This window comes from Hippocampus comes, unplaced genomic scaffold (genome assembly GCF_001891065.2).
Source record: "Hippocampus comes isolate QL1 unplaced genomic scaffold, H_comes_QL1_v1.1 scaffold427, whole genome shotgun sequence".
Taxonomy (NCBI): domain Eukaryota; kingdom Metazoa; phylum Chordata; class Actinopteri; order Syngnathiformes; family Syngnathidae; genus Hippocampus; species Hippocampus comes.
Genome location: NW_017805871.1, coordinates 354,031 through 370,650, shown reverse-complemented (window position 1 = coordinate 370,650; position 16,620 = coordinate 354,031). Strand labels below are relative to the sequence as shown.

The window sequence follows — 16,620 nt, the reverse complement described above, 5'->3', positions numbered from 1 at the left end:
CTTCAAGCCGTGCGCGTTCACGCTGCGACGGTGCGCGCCACGCTTGTCCGATCGCATGAACACATTCAACACTCAACCCGATTACTTTTATGCACCGCTCCGTGCGTTTGCTTGCCTGCAATTACAACGCCGGTGTGAGCTGCTTGGTACTGTTAAAGGCTCTAAACACGACTCGTTAAATATGCAATCCGGAGTGGAACGATTTCCCGATCGAGTTTAAGAACGCTGGTTGGTGAGGTCCGAAAACATAACGCGAAAGCAAAGGACAAAGCGAAATGCTTTTTTTTTTGTTGTTGTCATTTTAACACCGTTGAAGGAGTGAATCGCTCTCTATTTTAATCCATCAGGTGCATCGACATTCATTTTCTCTCTCTCTCTCTCTCTCTCGCTCTCCCTCTCCTTCTCTCTCTCTCGCACACTCAGATGTCTTCAGTGAGAAGAGGTTATGTTGTGGCGCGCTGCGGGAGAAAACTACAAACAAATGCGGGGGGGGGGGGCAGTTTTTTTTCCCCCATTTTCGTCTTCGCCTGTTCCACGAGGATGAGAAACTAAAACGTGATGAAGTGAAGTCGTATCGGATTTTCTTCCTTTTTTCTTCTTTCTAACAAGTTGCAGTTTTGTGAGGAAACACTTTTTGGAACATTTGCGAGTAGGGCTCCTAAATTGGTGTTTTTACACGTTCCGTGGACGAAAGGAGTTTTATTTTTCTCCACCGAACACACGCTGGGTCGAAATTATTTTTTTTCCCTCCTGTCGCAGCGTGCTCGATCAACGTGACTGAGGGTGGAAAATAAAAGTGTCCCCCCCAACCCCGAAAATTTCAGCGCACGCACGCAGCTTCAAGTGAACTCTCGAATCTTGATTGACTTTTGACGATTTCTTTCTCCGAACAGAGCTCAAAGAGACCCCCCCCCCAGCCCCTGCAACCAACCTGGTCAGGTGGGAGACGTTATTGGAAATGTGAGTCCAAAAAGGAGGACCGGTGCGCACCAGACGGAGCCACAGAGGGCTGCAACGCGCATAAAAAAGGAAAGAAGGGGAAAAAAAATCCTCCAGCCGGGCTTGGGAGCGTGTTCACGGCAACACATGGGTGACATTTTTGGAGAAAAATGACTTTACATGGACTGATGGTGGCCAGAGGATATTGATTCTTGATGATGCGCACCGAGCTGGACCCCCGAGGCTGGATTGTTCAGTAATTCCTGGACATCCTCTTCGCTTTTATGACAGTCAAGGTAAGTTTGACCCATTTTCTCCCCCCATGTTGACTGTTTATCATTGTTCATAGGTTTGTTGTTCGGGGAACATCCGAATGGAAATGCATTGCAAGTGTGGGAGGTGTCGCTTGTGCATGAGACCTATTCTTATGTTCACGTTGAAAAAAAATGGAATCAAAAGGCATTTATTTCTCTTTATCTTGCAATTATGAGTTGGTTCGAACGTGTTGCCGGAGCCCAATTGTGCTGCTACGTTGCTGTCCGTGGTGCTGGATAATCGTTTGTCTCTCTCATACTGACGCACACAAGTTGAAAAGGGGAAGGGGGGGGGGGAATCTCTTGTTTTTAACTTGTCTTATTGAACGTATGAGGTGTAACCGGGAGTCCTTTCGCATCAATGTCAATCGATCGGCGTTTCTATGTATGTCCTGCATATGTTAAAGCGGTGCAATCTTCAGCTTGGTCCACTTCATTGGTACACCACAAGATCATGAGAAGCAATGTGAGCCCGTCATCAATTTCTATCCACCCCTCCTTGATAACTCAATCATTTTACGACATGTGTTTTTGTTCTTATCGTTCCAGTTGGCAGGGGAGTAAAAATTGGATTGCATGGCACTGTAACGTTTTCCTTTGAGTAGTTTTCTGACTTCATCAAACGGGCTTACCGTGCATGTATTGAATCCCGTTGCAATGTGTAGTTGTACATCATAATGTGGCCGGGAGTGAATAAGCTGCCGTAACAGCCACTTCAGGGTGACGTGACGTGATGAAATATAGTCTGACTCTTGCACTGTACCAGCGGGTTCATTCCTCCGCATAAGGCTGCCATCGTTTGAATCTCCAAGTAACATGATTGGATTGCACACATAAACAAGACTAATGCTGAAGAGGGACAGCTTTCCACTCTGCCATCCTTCCCCCTTGGATGAATTTAATGCTTCATGCTGCGGAATTACCGCAAGTCCCGAGCTCACTCCTTAAAGGCCTTCTAATAATGAAATGCCCTGGAGTGCCATAACAAAGCAAGGGGCAATTATTTCCAATGAACTTTGACCCCCTCGGGACAACATAACACTGAGCCCGATCGCACGTTATTTGTCAGCTTTCGCTAAGGCGCCTCACCTCAGGGAGCGTGACATCAGCGCGTGTTTCATTTGGATGGTCAACTGTATTCAAAGCGATGCCATGTTAAATTTGAGCCATTTGACGGAGAAGCCGCATGGAGACTCGGCTAATGACAAGCAAAGGAGCGATCGACGCACTGTACCTAACATGGGTGGTACAATTGTGATATCAATCTTTGTATAGTTGGTAAGAATCAGGAAAAATGACTTTCTTGTGCATTGGTCACTCGCTACGCTGTAAACAAATACAGTGCAGCTCAGCCTTTGGCAAACGAACATCATAGCTGGCATAATATGCTTTTGGTGGGATGTCAGAGTAATTTGAGACTGTGTTTAAAAATGTCATAGTCCAGATATGCAATTTCAGAGGCTATTTTCCATCCCGAAAAAAATCCTTTATTGTTCTTATCTTTTATAAAAATGAGTTGAGACTTTGCAACATGAGGACGACAGTTGAAAACCTTTGCTTGACATTACTTCTCGGGTTGAACGCAATCAGTCCGATTCCTTTGGATTTCGACACCGTTTCACTGCGGGAAATAATGCATAAAGAAATAAAGTCTGAAAAAGAGTCCGTAATCTCGGGAGTTTCGCTGCGGTCTCGTCATGTGCTGAGGGTTGTAAAACAGCCACAAAAAGCCAAAGAAAAAGCCTGTTGTAGGATGATGTCTTGTGTCGTGACGTATGTGACGATGGCTCAAAGCTTTGAGTTTATTTTACGTGAAAATTGAATTCAAATGCTTGATTTGATCACTTGAAGGGGTTCGAGTGTACATTTGAAGTTCTCGGTATTGTGTGCATTTACACAGAAGCACCCAAGTAAGGGCACATGGATGCCATGTCTGGTTCGCCATGGGGGGGAGACAGCAGCAGCAGCCGCTCTCAGTAACTTGAAAGTAACGGGAGATGGTGTCAATAGGGAGAAATGAGCTCGAGTCAGACGTGAAAATGAGAGACATTCCTGCAGAGATAAGAAGAAATGCATAATGACCAGAGGAAAGACGGACAAGAGAGGCTGGGAGTCAAAAGGAAGGGGGGGGTGGGGGGTAGTCGAGTGCATCAGAGCAACACGGGGGTGAGGATGAGAGAGGGATCAAGTGAGGAGTCAGGGGAGATGGAGGCTAAGTGTCCAGTTGGAGGGGATAAAAACTAAACCAAAAAAAAAAAAGGAGAAGAAAGGGCCCGTGAGGTGGATGCGGGTGGAGGCTATTGTGAATGCTGCCATGAGCCAGTGGAGTAAAACAATGGCTGTATAACGGTGTGCTGAGGGCAGCCACATCCTCCGCCTGGAAGGCTTCCCACAAAGGCCCGACAAGGCGAGAGAGAGTCAGACAGCCTGAGTGAAGGAGAGCGAGCGGGGAAGAGGTTCGATTGCTGCCGCTGTTGATATTCTCCAGTATAGAACAAAAAAAAAAGTGGAAATGTGGCAGGTGGAGGCAGGGACACCAACAGTGTAAAAATGACACACAGAGGACAAAAAAACAACAAAAAAAACAATATAGAGCTACAGTATGTAGCAAAACTGAATTTGATTCCTATCACATCCCCCCGTCGAATTTAATGCTAATTGCCCTGCAAAACCTCCAGATAATGATCTCGGAGCGGCCCTCGTCTTTATAAAGATTTATGGGAAGACAGACTCCACATACAGAGTAGTTCAATGTGCTTTGTATATACTGTCGAGTTAGGCCAAAAATTATTCATAGCTTGGCTACAAATTTTTTAAGTGCCGTTAAAGTGAAAATAAATGTCTTCTAAATTCAACACGACACTAAAAAGAGCGTTGTTAACAACCCTGCAAAATTTCAATCCTTAAAAATGAGACTCCAGGTATGCTATTTTCTCTGTTCTCAAATGCTGTGGCCGTGTCCCTTGAGGATGGTCAGGTATCAAGCAAATACTGCGACTTCTACTTGGAAAATGGAGACTTCTTCGTCCAGCGTCCGTATGTCTAAATATAGTGACTTGTTGAGCGGCGTAATTGTATCCACTTAGAGCCACTGGTGGCTAGCTGACGAGGGGACAACAATGAGGCACTTTAAAGCAGTCAAGCCAGTGTGAAGGCGTTGTCTACACGCTGGTTGTCATATCAGATTTACAAATAATCTGAAGCCTATCCCAGATAACTTCGGGCGAAAGGCGGACTACACCCTGAACCGGTCGCCAGTCATTCGCGTGTCACATTTAGAGACAAACAACCATTTACATCCACATCCACACCGGCACTGAGTGGGAACTGATCCCACACCGCCTGTTTAAAATCAGCGACTTACTTACAAATGAGAAAATTTAAAAAATGTATCTTTTGGTCAGATCTTTTTTTTTTTCTTTCTTGGCACATCCTGCAATCGTGAGTCACATATGCCTCCCAGCGGACCGGGCTGTGGACTCATGCACAGTCACCCACTGGCCGCGCCGTAGTGTCATAGCGAATATGACCACAAGTGCGTGTGACCAACGGGATGGTGGGGCAAGCATGCGCGCTTGACATAAATCGTATCCGGGGGATTATTAATGTGGGAGCTCAAAGAAAAAGATACAGCAGTTGGCGAATGAGGACCAACAGTTTGGGGGAAATAAAGCAACTTAACTGCCGTCAAACAAAATTTCAAGTCCGCGAAATCCTGCAGAAATGACGTCCTATCATGGACATGGTGAATCGAATGGCAAATGAGAAAAAATAAAATTCCCTCCGACAAACGTGGGAAAAAACAAAATCACCAGCATAATAATTTGTCTGTTTGTGAGTTAGCTTGACTCCTCAGGGGTTGACATAGAAAGATGGAAGACATCACTAACAATCATTCCTCTCCTTGAAACTGGATATGGCTTGAGAGAATTTTTTTTTTTCCCGATGCGATAAATGATTTTTTTTTTTCCCCCATTGTTTATGCACTACCAATTAGAATTCTCCGTCTCAGTCCTAATTGGACTTGCTGAACAGACAAGCAGCTGCTCTTGTCGTGAGCAACATGAGAAGGTTGGTTTCATCACAAGACTTGTCTTGCGCTTCCCGCTTGCAGCTCGCTTGTTTCCCACCAGTCTGCACCGGCAGTTTTAATATAATCATTATATCATGCTTACTTCACTCTGGAGAGGGCTCGTGATGTTCCAGATGAAGGCCTCGCATTTCTTCCTGGTAAATCTTCCGACTATTGGTATTGATGTCGCATCTATTCCTCTACTGGCCTCACATAAGAGACGAGGAAGAGTAGAAATAGATCTTCCACCCTCAGCCAGAAGGGAACGGTGTTTAAAGGTTGTGTAACCTGTTTACACACAAGCAACGGTGCGCTTGTGTTGTCGTGTTCGAACAGTTTGCAGTTAATCCAGGTGCTTCCGCCGGGGTGCAACAATGGCTACAAAACCGCTTGCAGCCGCACGTCTCCGACTAATCTCCGAAGACAAGCCGCAATGTGTGGGCCATCACGCTTCATCTCCATGACAGATAATTGTATGCCGCGCAGCGTGCGAGTGTTGGGATTTGTTGTAGGTCATGTCAAGGATTAGCACGAGACTCGTAGTGGCTGCTTGGATGTGGCTGACTTTGCGAATCGACGCACTCTTGGATTCGTGTGTAAATTGGTGATCGGTGTGATGCCGGTGCGGGATTTCATGTCGAATGTGGGAACTGCAAAACTAGCGACTAGCAACCCGCTGTGACATCAAATCCACGCAGGGCTGGTGTGGATGTGAGTGGAAATGTTTATCTGTTTTGATACGTAGGAGACTGAACTGGTTCCGAATTGTCTATGTTGATGTTTAAAAAAATAAATCCTTTGTCGTGTGTTCACAAACACCCCTAGAGAATTTATTTTGTGATTTCCTTGCTGGATTTTCAATTTTGGCGCATTATTTTCGATTTTTCTTTGTGCCATTAAAGGTATCATTAATTTACGTTTTTCTGAGGCGGTCTTTGAACGTCTCTCGAGCCGGAAGAGAAGGCATGTTGTTGCGAGACGTGGGTGGTATTCGTTTGGAAGTTTTAAAGAATGACTAAAGTGTCCGTTTAAACGACAACACTGCAGCTCTTTTTGTGTCGGAGCAGCAACATTTTGTCATGCGGAATAGGTTCCAGATTCATATTGTAGGAGACTGTTTATGTTATTCACTTGATTTTCTGTTTTGTTGCATTATTTTTGCTTTCCTGAGTGTCTTTGAAGTAATCGTTAATTGACGTTTTTTCTGAGGCGGTCTTCGAACGCCTCTCGAGTCGAACGGCAGTTGAGAAGGCCCGCGTCGCGTCGTCCAACATCGAAGTGTCTGTATTCGCTTCAGTGTGAAACGAATTCATAAAGTGAATGTTCTGAAAACCACCACGACAGTTCTGTTTGCTTCGGAGCTGCAACAATATGACCCTCAACTGGATAAGGGTGGAGAAAATGGATGGATGGATGAAGGTGGAAGGAAGTGAATCTCAGGTGTAAACGTCATCCATCTAACCGCGCTCTCTCTGTCATGCCTCTGCGACAAAAGGCGACGACCGGTTCAATTCCTGGTTTTCCTCCATATTAATCAACGTGCCCTTGAGGAAAACACCCAGCTCCCAGTTTCATTAGTGTTGATTTCCCCATTCATCTTTCTTAATTGTCGACCTATTCGATCATATTTTGGTTCAGGGAGAGACTGCAGCAGTGGAAGTATTCAATTCAGTTCAGATCACAATGCCCCTAGGGGGATATCACGCTAAGACAATAATCAACTTCCACCTTGGAGCCATTGTAAAGGTACCGTGGTAACTTATGGAAGGTTTCAAAAATCGACCCGGCATAACCCTTTATAGAGCAGCGGTAGGATTCACTATATCATCGTCGGATTATAATCACCAGAGTGTCTGCAGTGTGTGTGCCCCAAGCCTGAAGAACAGGGAAAGTGTCAAAATACTGCACAGGTAAAACGTGACTGAAGAAGACCAAATGAGAGGGGGCTTGTTGCGCAATCATGTCAATTCATTCCCTTGGGTGGAAATTCATTTTATGCTGTACCATATTCTATATGCATCCATGCACAAGCCAATGACGGGAAGTCGGGAGTTCTTTTAGCATCGTGCTCAAGGGCACCTCAGACGTGCTTCAGAGACAACCTGGCAAATTGTGCCAATTACCCAATCTTGGATCAGTCGCAGGTTTTCATTTTTTTTTCTGTTTTTTTTATTAGTTGAAGCAATCTTCAGGCCCCGAGGCAGCCCCTGAAGGCAAGTCCTTACCAACCCAGATAGATTGTGAGCAATTCCAATCCAGCCAGCAGCGAGAGCAGGTTTTGCCTTGTGGGTGGTTACCTTGGTAAACACAAGGCAGCGAAATGGTCAGAGATTGGTCTCGACTAGTTTCAATTTGAAACGAAACATTTGGACCTCCAACAAGGTTGTTCATGAAAACTAACAAAATGATCAAAACTCAAATTTGAAGAAACATTTTCACGAGTGACCACGAGTTAGTTTTCTGTGTTCATTCGATCCAGTTGAAAGGGTCGCGGAGGCCCCAAACAGGCAGGAACTATCGAATGGAATCCCAGTTCCATCCGATTCCCCTTCACTTCTCGTTGCGACACACACGGAGACCGCGTGTGGGCTCCGGGCACGCCTTTCCCGTAGCAGTTTTGTTACCTGTCACCGCAGCCACCAGCGAGGAAGGCAGACTCACGCCCGCTCTACCATCACTAAGTCATTTTGACGGACAGCACATCCCATCGTTCAAGCCCGATCTGCTCACAGCTTCGTGATGGGAGCAAATAGCCTCCCCTCGACGACAAATTGTGACCTTTTCCAAGGCAGAATGATGCGAGTCCATGAACACGTCGTTTAGCATTTGCGTGGGATGTATAAATCAACATCGAATTGATGTTTTGTGATTCCCACCCCCCCAATGTCTCTCGCAGAACATAGATATTATTATCAACGTCAAATTTTGCCTCGTTGTAGAGAATGTGTTTTTCTTGCTTCTCCAACTACACTGATGTGGAGGAAGGCAGCCAAATATAGCCATCCGGTCTTTTTATTGAAGTATTACCCGACCCCGTTTTCCCCTCCTCTGTTTTGTATGTGGTCTGATTTAGAAAAAAAAAATCTACAAACAAAATCACTGCAATGTTTGAAAGGGCCAATCTAGTTGCAAATAGCTACTTGTTATAACAACGTGTTCCAAAACTTTTTCATTGGTCCTTTTACTGTCTGTTCACTACAGAAAACTGGTAGAATCTGCAGCAATTTTGTTGAAAAGTCCAAATCAGCATTCAAGTCGATATTTTTCTTTTCTTTCTTTCTTTTTTTTTTTTTTTTTTATATCTGAGAGCGGCATTCATGAGAGGAAATTGAACAAATTGAAGTTTGAGCAGTCCAGAACATCAGATACGTTTGTTTAGCCATTCGGTGCCAGAAGGAGTCCGTGGGGCTCAATCATAACAGTCCCATTGGCTATTAAAAAAAACAACAACAAAAAAAAAAACCCACTAAGGTTTTTGAAGAACAAACTAGAGGCTGGGTAGTGCTGCGTCCCTGGACAGAGAGCTGTCAGAAACAGGATACCAGACACACACAAAACTCAAAACAGTTACTCCCAAAACAACACTAATTATCACGTGCATCAAAGTAAGATGAGTTGTTAAAATAACTATGATTTAATACACTGTTCCGTATTGAATATAAAATGCATATTAGAAAAAAGAATTTAAAAAAATGTGCTTATTGCTGGATTTGAGATAAGATCTGCCGTGCTTTCTATTCTGCCGTGGTGACAGAAGGAGAAACCGTCCCCGCTTTCTCAACATGTCCTCACTTTGACAGTACAGGACACGCACGCCTGAATATATTCCATTCACACACACCAAGTTGCTTGGCGTGTTTGCCGATGACAAAGTCTATTTTTCTTTTCTGCCCCCCACCCCATTCGTAACGAAGATGATGCTCGGTGCTCATCACTCCCCGTGAAGTTTTCCCGGCATGATTTATATCTCATTCATTCACTTTGTCGCCACTGCTGCTCCGTGAATGCAGAAATAAAAGTTGATCTGTTTGTGACGGCCAGAAAGACCGAATTGCTTTCTTTTTTTTTTTTTTTTTGGTGGAAAAGGTTGCCTGTGTCACGTGACACTGCATCATCAATGCTTGTCATGTCATTCAAACGCCTCATTCGCCCTCATGGCAAATTCAGCCTCTTTTTGGGGCCACCTTCCTTTCATGCTGGAAAGGTAATAAACACACACACACACACACACACACACACACACACGTATTAATATGAGTCCACAGTTCACACAAAGCCGAGAGCTGCAGGGGTGTAAATGTCAGCCCTCACTCTATTTGTTGATAGATTTGATTGATCGCGGTATGCTCTGTGTGTGTGTGTGTGTGTGTGTGTGTGTGTGTGTACTTGTATGCATGGCTTTGTGAGGACACGGTGTTTATCCAATGCAGGGAGCCCCTTTTGCTAAGTTGGGAAGATTTGCTTGAAAATGTACAAAAATTACATATGGGGATCATCAGGATTATAAAGCCAGTATTTATTCTGTTGAAAATTATCGTTTTAAATTTGGCTGCCGGTTATTCATTTCAAATGTCCTCGCGCTACTCCAGTCAAAGTGGCTTTGCAAGGATTTAGTGAGGAACAACTTGTCAGATGCCACGCTCTGGCAAGTTTGAGATGAAGCCATATCCTCTTTCTGGTGACACTCGGAACCTTCTTCCAAAGTGTTACAATACATTCGTCACGGATCTTAATGAGGCGTCGTTGAAGTTAGGCAAAACGAGTAATTGCTTGAGTCACCCGACATGACATCTAGCATCGGCTGAAGGAGACGTTGATGGCATTTTGGGGATGAAGAAAAAAAAATAAGCCAGAGGGGTTGAATTATATACAGCGAATGCTGTCGATGTGTTGACATTTTAAAACGACGGGGAAAAAAAACGGGATGCATTGGTCGAGCGCCAGTGCAAACCTTTGGACACACTGAGTCATTGTTAAATGTTAAGTAATAAAATGTCATTTTTTTTTCAGTGTGTGCGTGCATGTGTGTGTCTTTGCAAGAGAGTTTGTGGAACTTATTATTTTCTGTCTGGTGGTCATAAATAGCTCACCACGGTGGGGATTTTATGCAGTTCAGCGGCTTCTGGAAGTCTGAAATTACAGATCAGCGTTTGCACGTTATATTATCGAAAACAAGCCTGGTGTCAAATGTCGCCTTTAAAGGCCCTTTATAAAGCTATCCATGTCTCGTGGTTGTCGTGTTCAGTGGAGTGAGGCGAGTGGAACAAAATGAGGGCCGTTCCTCATCGTCTGCAAGTGGTCACAATGTTGCGACTGATTCAAGAAGGATTTATACCATGTCAATTAATTCAATATTTCAGCTTAAAAGCCTCTGATGGCCGGAATGTATCCCGCCGGGTCGTCACGGGGCTTTCCCTGCTACGACTGGAGGAGCTAGCCACCGGCTAACTCTTGAGCGAACAGACTGTGGCCAAGTCATAATAATTAAGGAACTCTTAATTAGCCCCTGATGCAAATGACGGCACTCGTGCCTGACGCCAGAGACCATCGCTGGCCTGTCCCGTGTTTTATCTGCGGCCAAAAAAGTGTGGGGGAAAAAAAAATTGTTCATACTTGGCACGTTTTCAACAATGATGGTACTTTGTCTAATTTGTCAAATCTATTTCGAAAAACGATCCCTTGATTCTAGTGGCGGGCAGTGAGTTTTGGATCTGGGCCGATCATAAATCATTTTTTTTTTTCATGAAAAGACAAAAAAAAAAAAAATTAAATATCATACATTGTGCATGGGTATAATCAAAACGAGTACGTTGATGCATCTCTGGAAGTGGCAAATAAATCCTTCACCGTTTTGCTTTGGTAATTACTGTGCTTTTAGTTTAGGGCAGTCGTGCTGTAAACCTTCAAATGGGAGTTGGTCTAATACGTAAAGCATGATATACAACATACGCTAAGCAATAAATGTCCTCTTGCCGTGGAAGGACTCGTGTAATTCGATTCTTTCAGGTCACGTTTCACAATTTTCAAGTATTTAATTGGAAGAGGCGTGTTCGCATACTCAAAGCTCCACTAGTCTGTGCTTGTTGATCACCAGCCAGGGCTAATAATTAATTTCTATATACCGACTGCCCCCACCCCCCACCACCACCCTTTCACTCTCACACGCTTCATTTACCAAACAATCCCTTCTTTGTCTTATGAATTCTATTAGGCTAGCCCCTTTGCTCTGTCAAAATGAGCCGAAGAAAAAGTCGACAGGCGAGAGTCTTTGGGATGCCTTGCATGGAAGAGTTGAGCTGCATATTAAGTGCGTTTGGATGGCTGGGCCACATGGAGCGGGGAACATGTCGATATGTCTGTACACACACAGGTATGGGGCCAGCAGTGGGGGGGGGGGGGCTTGGCGGGGGCTATCACAGTGAAATCCAGAAAAGCAAGACGATGATTGACAGTGACATCTCATCCTTAGTCTCTCATGAGGGTTCAAAGTTTGCATTCAGATCCATGTGGAGAAATCCGCCCGCGGACGGGTTGATCCAAGCAAATGTTAGATGTTGTCTTTTTATTTATTCTGTATCGTGTTAACTTTGTGAAAATGTGTTTTGTGACTGGCCGTCGTCCTTTTGCCTCCCAGTCCGCGCTGCTTGTTAGGGAAGCAGAGGAAGTGAAGAGCTTAGGCGAGGGGGGGAGATGAGAGTCAACCCGAAAATACTGAAATACATTGTTGCTGTGCAGAGAGATTTCGATGTGTGGGTCTTACCTCAGTTTTTTTTTTTTTTTGGGAGCAAAAGCAGAAAATAATGCTTGGCACTTGAGGTGTTTTATACGCAACAGCTTATGTAATTCGCTTCAGCACTGTATTGAAATGGAGCCAACGCTCAATTTGCTTTGTTGCGTGCTTGGTACAAGGTTGCAAACAATCAGACAAAACGGGCTGCTCCTCTCCAATCCAGTCAAGTCAACAGATTTTGGATTTGGAGATTTTGAATTTGGTACATGAGGACATCGTTTTAGTTATATATGGCAAATTTATATCTATTGTGAAATAACAAGCCATATTGACTGAGCCATATCGAATCGAACCTTAATGGAATCGTTCCACTTTAAAACGAACCATCCTTGAATCCTATCACACTCCGCGTATTGAATCGTCTTTTCTCAGAGAGATGCACAACCCTCATTCTGGCATTTTTGTTTGCTGTTAGGTTTTTTTGTAATGGATTTTTCTAATCCAAAATAGACCTTAGCCAGTAAACAAATTTTTGGGGGATGGGGGTGTTTTATATAGTGCAGTGCTGTTCTTGTTTTTTTTCCATGACCCGTATTTTCCGCACTATACGGTGCTTCGGAGTATAAGGCATACCTTCAATGAATGGCCTATTTTAAAACTGTTTTCATATATATAGGGTGCATCGCATTATAAGGCGCATTGAAAAGCTACAATAGTGGCTGCAGTTGCGCTATGCATCCACTAGATAGAGCTATGCTCAATGGAATACAATACAATGCTATTACAGCTTTATTTATATGGAGCTTTCACCACCGCTGCATCTGTTACAAAGCGCTTCACAGAACATTTAAAATACGTCCAAGAAATCAGAATATTGATCCATATTGATATATAAGGCGCATCGGATGATAAGGCGCACCTTCGACTTTTGAGAAAATTGAATGCTTTTAGGTGCGCCTTATAGCGCGGAAAATACGGTACTTAACATTTGTTTTGTTGGACAGAGCTCACTTGGGCAAGGACCGACGCTAACCCACAGTACCACTGTACATGTAAATCGAGCTCAGATAAAGGCACTTTATCGGCATCGGGCACTTAGACATGTGGTGTAAATCCAGCCCGAGTCACACAGACAGACGAGACCAAACTGATGTCCTCTTCATTCAGTAGCGAACGTCAAGTGAGCAAGCAAACAACTGCCGGCTGCATTCATCAACTCTGTCTTTCGGAAGCTGATGGAAAAAGCACACCTACCAAGACCCAAATAGCAAATCACTCTATAAGCAAAGAGACAAAGCAGACAGAATAGATGGGCTGGGTTGTGCGGTCGAGGCAAACGGCTGATTTGAGCGTGAGACGGCGAGAGGAAGAGAACGGAGACGTATAGCGCTCTTTGAAAATCAGCGGGTGAATCATCCCTTTGATAATTGGGTCTGCTTTTCATTTTGGCACTCAGCAATGGTGTTTGTGTACTCTTAAAACACTCCTTCACCCTTTGCTGTCTGTGACAGCGCAAATGTGCGTTTTGGGGTGAAATGAGTCTCCAATGGCGGGCGGGAACACACCAATTACAAACACAAGTCTGAATTGTCATGGCATCGAGGCGCATGTCATTGAGTACAACTTTGAGAACGACGTATCGTCGGGCCTGACGTGTGTGCGTGTGTCACGGCCACATTGATGCCTCATATGCCAAAGAGCAGCGTGACATATAGGAGGCTAATATGCGCCTTTGGGGAAATTCAAGGGCTTATCTCAAGGCAAATAGAGCTTGTTTTTCACTTGCTGCAGACAAAAGCGAAGGCAGCAAGAGCCACAAATGAGCAATCAGTCATTGACATTGAAGTCAATTGTGTCTGTTGTTGCTTTTACTTTTTACCAATTGCTTTCGTTAAGACTATTTTCAACTTGGATGACTAAAGAATTCAGCAAATTTGTTTTGAAAAACAGGCACAGAAATTGGAGCGTGTGACCTTAAAAGGTCCCATTGGATTATTTTCATACATAACAGTTTCTTGTGTTGCATTAAGTTGTGACCGTATTTTCTGCACTAGAAGGCGCTTCGGAGTATAAGGCGCACCTTCAATGAATGGCCTAGTTTAAAACAGTTTTCATATATAGGGCGCGTCGCATTATAAGGCATAGAATAGAAACTATAATAGTGGCTGCAGTTGCGCTATGCATCCACTAGATAGAGCTATGCTCAATGGAATACAATACAATGCTATTACAGCTTTATTTATATGGAGCTTTCACCACCGCTGCATCTGTTACAAAGCGCTTCACAGAACATTTAAAATACGTCCAAGAAATCAGAATATTGATCCATATTGATATATAAGGCGCATCGGATGATAAGGCGCACCTTCGACTTTTGAGAAAATTGAATGCTTTTAGGTGCGCCTTATAGCGCGGAAAATACGGTACTTAACATTTGTTTTGTTGGACAGAGCTCACTTGGGCAAGGACCGACGCTAACCCACAGTACCACTGTACATGTAAATCGAGCTCAGATAAAGGCACTTTATCGGCATCGGGCACTTAGACATGTGGTGTAAATCCAGCCCGAGTCACACAGACAGACGAGACCAAACTGATGTCCTCTTCATTCAGTAGCGAACGTCAAGTGAGCAAGCAAACAACTGCCGGCTGCATTCATCAACTCTGTCTTTCGGAAGCTGATGGAAAAAGCACACCTACCAAGACCCAAATAGCAAATCACTCTATAAGCAAAGAGACAAAGCAGACAGAATAGATGGGCTGGGTTGTGCGGTCGAGGCAAACGGCTGATTTGAGCGTGAGACGGCGAGAGGAAGAGAACGGAGACGTATAGCGCTCTTTGAAAATCAGCGGGTGAATCATCCCTTTGATAATTGGGTCTGCTTTTCATTTTGGCACTCAGCAATGGTGTTTGTGTACTCTTAAAACACTCCTTCACCCTTTGCTGTCTGTGACAGCGCAAATGTGCGTTTTGGGGTGAAATGAGTCTCCAATGGCGGGCGGGAACACACCAATTACAAACACAAGTCGGAGTTGTCATGGCATCGAGGCGCATGTCATTGAGTACAACTTTGAGAACGACGTATCGTCGGGCCTGACGTGTGTGCGTGTGTCACGGCCACATTGATGCCTCATATGCCAAAGAGCAGCGTGACATATAGGAGGCTAATATGCGCCTTTGGGGAAATTCAAGGGCTTTTTTTTTTTTTTTTCCAGCCTTGCTCTTTGTGGATGAGTCGCGCTGAATTATGGGCAAGTTTGTGCATTTTGAGGATTCAAGAAGTTCTCGTTCTCACTTTTTTTGTTTTTCTTCCGAATGGTTCTCCAATAGCAGATGTTAATAGTGGCAGATGGAGCTGTGTGAATATGGCTCTGTAATATCGCAAATCCATCTTGCCAAGTTTCACGCTGACTGCGGCCGGGTAAACAAAGAAAAGACCAATTAGCGGCTAAAGGAAATCCTCAAGGTGCAACGGCAGACGGCAAAATGATGGTCGCTGCTGTAGCTGCAGTTTAGCCGTAATGGGGCAACACTTTTAGACGAGAGCAATTGATTTTCATGTTACACAAGATGCCCTCTGCAACCCGAGCCGTTTGAATAACTTGCGGTTGGACCTGAAATCGAAAGACGAAATTGCTCCAAAATGGCGCGAGACATAACTGGACTCAAAAAAATTGCATCGCTTCAACGGTCAGGTACAATTATTTCCAATATTTCCCCTCAAATTGATTGATTGATTTATTTTGAAAGCACCTGTACATTTTCCAAAACGGTTTCTATTGGCGCTTTTTCAATTCGTGTGAGGTCAGTCAGAGGTGGAGTGTTTTCGTTGACCAAACACAAGTTGTGTTTTGCCAGTAATCTACTTTAAATGTCGAGAGCGTGGCATTCGGGCATTCTATGTTTTATTGAACAGGAGCGCCAAGTGCGTGCACAACTAGGTAATTGTTCAATTAATATTTAATATATTCAAGCCGGCTTTCTCGTGGCAACTGCGGGCCTCTCCTGCGTCTTGTTGTGGTCGCTTAAAAAAAAAGAAAAAAAAAAAGAATAACGTGATTAGAGATCGTCAAGTTCAACGTGGGCATTTTGTCCACTTCGCTGCCACGCGGCTCTTTGACAAAAGGGTGCTATGATGAATTTGGTCTTCTGGGAAATTTCAATATTATGTAAAATAAAACTGCATAAATTTACTGTGACATTTATGTAAGGTCATTGCTCAACAGTTTCCGCTGCCAAGTTTGAGGTAATTGAATTTAGGAGGCCGTTTTGCCCTGAAGTCATCCATGGATCACTTACAAGCTATGCGGAGCACACACTGTTCGTGCGGCAGATGGACACCAGCCTTGAATGTTCGCCGAGACGACGTGGGGATGATAAATAAGTCACAAAAAGATCATCCGCTTTTGATAGTGTCCCAAAGTTCATGGCCAAAAACTCGGGATATTTTCCGCATTTTTGTCTACTGAATTCCAAAGCAATCGTTTTTTTTTCCTTTTTTTTTTTTTTTTTGCAGTCATTCCAACTGACTTATTTTTTGAAGGCGATGTGCAAAACTCTGTGC

The 16,620-nt window shown here is 44.1% G+C and overlaps 1 protein-coding gene across 1 annotated transcript in view; it reads left to right on the top strand.

The window, feature by feature from the left end:
* Positions 1-413: 413 nt before the first annotated feature.
* cacna1ia (calcium voltage-gated channel subunit alpha1 Ia) overlaps positions 414-16,620 on the top strand; it is a 99,014-nt gene continuing 82,807 nt past the window's right edge. The window contains exon 1 of the mRNA XM_019888704.1: positions 414-1,235. The gene's annotated coding sequence lies outside the window, so the exon portion shown is untranslated. The remainder of the gene's footprint in view (positions 1,236-16,620) is intronic.